This window comes from Pseudophryne corroboree, chromosome 11 (genome assembly GCF_028390025.1).
Source record: "Pseudophryne corroboree isolate aPseCor3 chromosome 11, aPseCor3.hap2, whole genome shotgun sequence".
NCBI classification, from domain to species: Eukaryota; Metazoa; Chordata; class Amphibia; order Anura; family Myobatrachidae; genus Pseudophryne; species Pseudophryne corroboree.
Window position 1 is genome coordinate 143,004,846 of NC_086454.1, and position 7,258 is coordinate 143,012,103.

A 7,258-nucleotide genomic window follows, 5' to 3' on the forward strand; every position below is an offset into this window, starting at 1 on the left:
CAAATTTGTAGAATTTTGCAAACGTGTTTGCCCCTGACCAAGTTGCAGCTCGGCAAAGTTGTAAAGCCGAGACCCCTCGGGCAGCCGCCCAAGATGAGCCCACTTTCCTCGTGGAATGGGCTTTTGCTGATTTAGGATGCGGCAATCCAGCCGCAGAATGCTCCAGCTGAATTGTGCTACAAATTCAGCGAGCAATAGTCTGCTTAGAAGCAGGAGCACCTATTTTGTTGGGTGCCTACAGGATAAAAAGCGAGTCAATTTTCCTGACTCCAGCCGTCCTGGAAATATAAATTTTTAAGGCCCTGACTACGTCCAGTAACTTGGAATCTTCCAAGTCCCTAGTAGCCGCAGGCACTACAATAGGTTGGTTCAAGTGAAAAGCTGATACCACCTTAGGGAGAAACTGGGGACGAGTCCTCAATTCTGCCCTATCCATATGGAGAATCAGATAAGGGCTTTTACATGACAAAGCCGCCAAATCTGACACACGCCTGGCCGAAGCCAAGGCCAATAACATGACCACTTTCCACGTGAGATATTTCAAATCCACAGTTTTAAGTGGCTCAAACCAATGTGATTTTAGGAAACTCAACACCACGTTGAGATCCCAAGGTGCCACAGGAGGCACAAAAGGGGGCTGAATATGTAGCACTCCCTTTACAAATATCTGAACTCCAGGCGGTGAAGCCAGTTCTTTCTGGAAGAAAATCGACAGAGCCGAAATCTGGACCTTAATGGAACCCAAGTTTAGGCCCATAGTCACTCCTGACTGTAGGAAGTGCAGAAAACGACCCAGCTGAAATTCCTCTGTTGGGGCCTTCCTGGCCTCACACCACGCAACATATTTTCGCCAAATACGGTGATAATGGTTTGCGGTTACTTCTTTCCTGGCTTTTATCAGCGTAGGAATGACTTCCTCCGGAATGCCCTTTTCCTTTAGGATCCGGAATTCAACCGCCATGCCGTCAAACGCAGCCGCGGTAAGTCTTGGAACAGACAGGGCCCCTGCTGTAGCAGATCCTGTCTGAGCGGTAGAGGCCATGGGTCCTCTGATATCATTTCTTGAAGTTCTGGGTACCAAGCTCTTCTTGGCCCATCCGGAACCACGAGTATCGTTCTTACTCCTCGTCTTCTTATTATTCTCAGTACCTTTGGTATGAGAGGCAGAGGAGGGAACACATAAACCGACTGGTACACCCACGGTGTCACTAGAGCATCCACCGCTATCGCCTGAGGGTCCCTTGACCTGGCGCAATATCTAGTTTTTTGTTTTGGCGGGACGCCATCATGTCCACCTGTGGCCTTTCCCAACAGTTTACCAACAGTTGGAAGGCTTCTGGATGAAGTCCCCACTCTCCCGGGTGTAGGTCGTGTCTGCTGAGGAAGTCTGCTTCCCAGTTGACCACTCCCGGAATGAACACTGCTGACAGTGCTAAGACGTGATTTTCCGCCCATCGGAGAATCCTTGTGGCTTCTGCCATCGCCATCCTGCTTCTTGTGCCGCCCTGTCCGTTTACATGGGCGACTGCCATGATGTTGTCTGATTGGATCAGTACCGGCTGGTTTTGAAGCAGAGGCCTTGCCAGACTTAGGGCATTGTAAATGGCCCTCGGTTCCAGAATATTTATGTGTAGGGACGACTCCTGACTTGACCAAAGTCCTTGGAAATTTCTTCCCTGTGTGACTGCCCCCCAGCCTCGAAGGCTGGCATCCGTGGTTACCAGGACCCAGTCCTGTATGCCGAATCTGCGGCCCTCTTGAAGATGAGCACTCTGCAGCCACCACAGTAGAGATACCCTGGTCCTTGGAGACAGGGTTATCAGCCGATGCATCTGAAGATGCGATCCCGACCACTTGTCCAAGAGGTCCCACTGAAAGGTTCTTGCATGGAACCTGCCGAATGGAATTCTGCTTCGTAAGAAGCTATCATTTTTCCCAGGACTCGTGTGCAGTGATGCACCGATACCTGTTTTGGTTTCAGGAGGTCTCTGACTAGAGATGACAGCTCCTTGCCTTTCTCCTGCGGGAGAAATACTTTTTTCTGTTCTGTGTCCAGAACCATCCCCAGGAACAGTAGGCGTGTGGTAGGAACCAGCTGTGACTTTGGAATGTATAGAATCCATCCGTGCTGTTGTAGCACTTCCCGAGATAGTGCTACTCCGACCAACAACTGCTCCTTGGACCTCGCCTTTATAAGGAGATCGTCCAAGTACAGGATAATTAAAACTCAGTTTTTTCGAAGGAGTATCATCATTTCTGCCATTACCTTGGTAAAGACCCTCGGTGCCGTGGACAGTCCAAACGGCAGTGTTTGGAATTGGTAATGGCAATCCTGTACCACAACTCTGAGGTACTCCTGGTGAGGATGGTAAATGGGGACATGTAGGTAAGCATCCTTGATGTCCAGGGATACCATGTAATCCCCCTCCTCCAGGCTTGCAATAACCGCCCTGAGCGATTCCATCTTGAACTTGAATTTTTTTATGTATGTGTTCAAGGATTTCAAATTTAACATGGGTCTCACCGAACCGTCCGGTTTCGGTACCACAAACAGTGTGGAATAGTAACCCCGTCCTTGTTGAAGTAGGGGCACCGTGACTATCACCTGCTGGGAATACAGCTTGTGAATTGCCTCTAGCACAGCCTCCCTGCCTGAGGGAGTTGTCGGCAAGGCAGATTTGAGGAAACGGCGGGGGGGAGACGCCTCGAATTCCAGCTTGTACCCCTGAGATACTACTTGAAGGATCCAGGGATCCACCTGTGAGCGAGCCCACTGATTGCTGAAATTTTTGAGGCGGCCCCCCACCGTAACTGGCTACGCCTGTGGATCCCCCGCGTCATGCGGTGGACTCAGAAGAAGCGGGGGAAGAATTTTGATTCTGGGAACTGGCTGACTGGTGCAGCTTTTTCCCTCTTCCCTCGTCTCTGTGCAGAAAGGAAGCGCCTTTGACCCGCTTGCTTTTCTGAAGCCGAAAGGACTGTACCTGATAATACAGTGCTTTCTTAGGCTGTGAGGAAACCTGAGGTAAAAAATTTTCTTCCCAGCTGTTGCTGTGGATACGAGGTCCCAGAGACCATCCACAAACAATTCCTCACCCTTATAAGGCTCTATGTGCCTTTTAAAGTCAGCATCACCTGTCCAGTGTCGGGTCTCTAATACCCTCCTGACAGAATGGACATTGCATTAATTCTGGATGCCAGCCGGCAAAATATCTCACTGTGCATCCCTCATATATAAGACAACGTCTTTAATATGCTCTTATGTTCGCAAAATAGTATCCCTGTTTGACAGGGTCACAGACCACGCTGCAGCAGCACTATCTGCAGGTCTCAGTCTAGTACCTGAGTGTGTAAATACAGACTTCAGGATAGCCTCCTGCTTTTTATCAGCAGGTACCTTCAAAGTGGCCGTATCCTAAGACGGCAGTGCCACCTTTTTTGACAAACGTGTGAGCGCCTTATCCACCCTAGGGGATATCTCCCAGCGTAACTTATCCTCTGGCGGGAAAGGGTACTCCATCAGTAACTTTTTAGAAATTACCAGTTTCTTATCGGGGGAACCCACGCTTTTTCACACTTCATTCACTCATTTGATGGGGGAACAAAACACTGCCTGCTTTTTCTCCCCACACATAAAACCCTTTTTTAGTGGTACTTGGGTTAATGTCAGAAATGTGTAACACATTTTTTATTGCCGGGATCATGTAACGGATGTTCCTAGTGGATTGTGTATATGTCTCAACCTCGTCGACACTGGAGTCAGACTCCGTGTCGACATCCGTGTCTGCCATCTGAGGGAGCGGGCGTTTTTGAGCCCCTGATGGCCTTTGAGACGCCTGGGCAGGCGCGGCTGAGAAGTCGGCTGTCCCACAGCTGTTACGTCATCCAGCCTTTTATGTAAGGAGTTGACACTGTCGGTTTATACCTTCCACCTATCCATCCACTCTGGTGTCGGCCCCACAGGGGGCAACATCACATTTATCGGCATCTGCTCTGCCACCACATAAGCCTCCTCATCAAGCGTGTCGACACAGCCGTACCGACACACCGCACACACACAGGGAATGCTCTGACTGAGGACAGGACCCCACACAGCCCTTTGGGGAGACAGAGAGAGAGTATGCCAGCACACACCAGAGCGCTATATAATTTAGGGATTAACACTATATTGAGTGAATTTTTCCCAATAGCTGCTTGTATATACAATATTGCGCCTAAATTTAGTGCCCCCCCTCTCTTTTTAACCCTTTGAGCCTGCAAACTACAGGGGAGAGCCTGGGGAGCTGCCTTCCAGCTGCACTGTGAAGAGAAAATGGCGCCAGTGTGCTGAGGGAGATAGCTCCGCCCCTTTTTCGCTGACTTTTCTCCCGCTTTTTTATGGATTCTGGCAGGGGTATTTATCACATATATAGCGTCTGGGGCTATATATTGTGATGTATTTGTCAGCCAAGGTGTATTTATTGCTGCTCAGGGCACCCCCCCCCCCCCCCCCCAGCGCCCTGCACCCTCAGTGACCGGAGTGTGAAGTGTGTATGAGGAGCAATGGCGCACAGCTGCAGTGCTGTGCGCTACCTTGGTGAAGACTGATGTCTTCTGCCGCCGATTTTCCGGACCTCTTCTTGCTTCTGGCTCTGTAAGGGGGACGGCGGCGCGGCTCCGGGAACGAACACCAAGGCCAGTTCCATGCGGTCGATCCCTCTGGAGCTAATGGTGTCCAGTAGCCTAAGAAGCCCAAGCTAGCTGCAAGCAGGTAGGTTCGCTTCTTCACCCCTTAGTCCCTCGATGCAGTGAGCCTGTTGCCAGCAGGTCTCACTGTAAAATAAAAAACCTAAAATAAACTTTCTTTCTAGGAGCTCAGGAGAGCCCCTAGTGTGCATCCAGCTCAGCCGGGCACAGAAATCTAACTGAGGCTTGGAGGAGGGTCATAGTGGGAGGAGCCAGTGCACACCAGGTAGTCTAAAAGCTTTTTTTTTTTAGTTGTGCCCAGTCTCCTGCGGAGCCGCTATTCCCCATGGTCCTTACGGAGTTCCCAGCATCCACTAGGACGTCAGAGAAACAGGAGAACTCTCTCAAAATCTCTCACCTTCTGATTCTCACACCCTGGGGGTCATTCCGAGTTGTTCGCTCGTTGCCGATTTTCGCAACATAGCGATTAAGGCAAAAATGTGCATGCGCATGGTACGCAGTATTTTAGCACAAAACTTAGTAGATTTACTCACGTCCGAACGAAGAATTTTCATCTTTGAAGTGATCGGAGTGTGATTGACAGGAAGTGGGTGTTTCTGGGCGGAAACTGACCGTTTTCTGGGAGTGTGCGGAAAAACGCAGGCATACCAGGATAAAACGCAGGAGTGTCTGGAGAAACGGGGGAGTGGCTGGCCAAACGCAGGGCGTGTATGTAACATCAAACCAGGAACAAAACGGGCTGAGCTGATCGCAGTGTAGGAGTAAGTCTCGAGCTACTCAGAAACTGCTAAGAATTTTCTATTCGCAATTCTGCTAATCTTTCGTTCGCTATTCTGCTAAGCTAAGATACACTCCCAGAGGGCGCCGACCTAGCGGGTGCAATGCTGCTAAAATCTGCTAGCGAGCGAACAACTCGGAATGACCCCCTATATCACATTCCCCCCCATAGTGTTAATAAACACTGTTATGCATGCGATACGTGACGGGATGTATTGGGGTCTAACACTGGCTGGGACTGGGAAGATTGATCCTTCCAGACCAATGACTACTACTAATAGAATGCCTGTGTGCCGCGACTGGTGGAAAGTAAAAGACAGCCGCCGCTGTTGATGTCATAACATACAACCGGCCTCCATAGCCATGGTTATGTCATCTGACAACCCCTCCAGCCGCCCTCTCCATGAAACCGGGACATTTAGGCATCCCAAAAATCAGAGCAAGATGCAAAGATTAATGTAAAGTGTTAATGAAGATTAAATCAATTCACAAATCCCCTGCCATTTCTTTATAAGTGCAAAGGGGAATCTGTTTGCTGCTTAAAAGCATTCCTGTAATAATACAAATAGATTGCAGCAGCGATATTATAATAGTATTAACATATGTTAGAGGGATTTGGAATGTCATCATCATCTGATTACAGTTTGCACCTGTGGTTCAGCACCCCTAGTGATCGCTTAAATGTGTCTTTCTTGTGGGACTTCACAGGACTCATTTTGCTGGTGGGTCATCATCTGTTCCACATCCCTAAACATAACTGGCCATAAGTGCAAAATACATCTCAGTGGGTAAAGGAAAGGGTGTGTCATTTTTGGTACATAATAGCATTTGGAAAAATCGTATATTGGGGGAGGAAGGGGAGTGCAAATTGCATTTCTGTCCAACTCTACATGAGCTCCATTATGTACTTATAGATTACAAGACAAATATAGATCAGAAAATATATAGAAAGGACTACAGTAGGAAATTGAATAACAGCACAAAGTAGTGTGAAGCAATCAAAAAATATATATACACAATACATTAGTATATAAGAACAAGAAGAAGAATATTACAGTTCTATTCCCAGTAATGTATGTATTAATATTGCGAGAAAGATAGGTATAGGGAGAGAGAACAGGTAAGGGCAGAGGAAAGGGAGGTGTAATTGGCATAGAAATTCAATATGTTACACTTCTATTTCTGCTATTATGTTTTGCAGCAATATATGAAATATTCCAATGTTATAACGCTAGAACTGACCTGAGTAACGGCAGGATCTCTTGCACACTGTGTGTCACTGTGTGTTCACGTTTGGTATACAGTTCATAGTTTCATTTCTGGACAAACTCCACCCTGTGTTATGTAACATTGGCTACAGTACAATAGTGTGCTGGGCTGAGATATAAGAATAATATGTTTCCTATAAATATCCCCTATAAATAGTTGTGCTCTCTCCACCACACTCCTCACAACTGCATACATTTTGTATATTTATTCAAGCAAAATGTATAAAGGAACAGCTCAGCTGACCTTTCTATAAATATATTTTCACAAACAAAAAACATGTTTTCTGTAATGTTCCTGAGGTTCCTGAGCCACAATAGGAAAATGATACTCAGAAAAAAAAAAGTTTATTTTTATTTGTTTGTATGTATGACAATGGTTTACTTTATGTTTATTTATTGTATTTATATTTAAATTATTTATATCTTAAATTATCACTTGCATACATACACAGGAGACAACTTCAGCTGAATAATATTACTAATACCCTTTCAGATAGAGAAAAGAACCCGGTAATTTCCCGGCTCGT

The 7,258-nt window shown here is 47.1% G+C and overlaps 1 protein-coding gene across 2 annotated transcripts in view; it reads right to left on the reverse strand.

Moving 5' to 3' along the window:
- Positions 1-6,780, reverse strand: part of LOC134969144 (uncharacterized) — a 371,526-nt gene extending 364,746 nt beyond the window's left edge. The window contains exon 1 of one of the 2 annotated variants that reach the window (XM_063944894.1): positions 6,706-6,780. The gene's annotated coding sequence lies outside the window, so the exon portion shown is untranslated. The remainder of the gene's footprint in view (positions 1-6,705) is intronic. The other variant, XM_063944895.1, reaches the window with a different exon arrangement.
- Between the last annotated feature and the right edge of the window lie 478 nt (positions 6,781-7,258).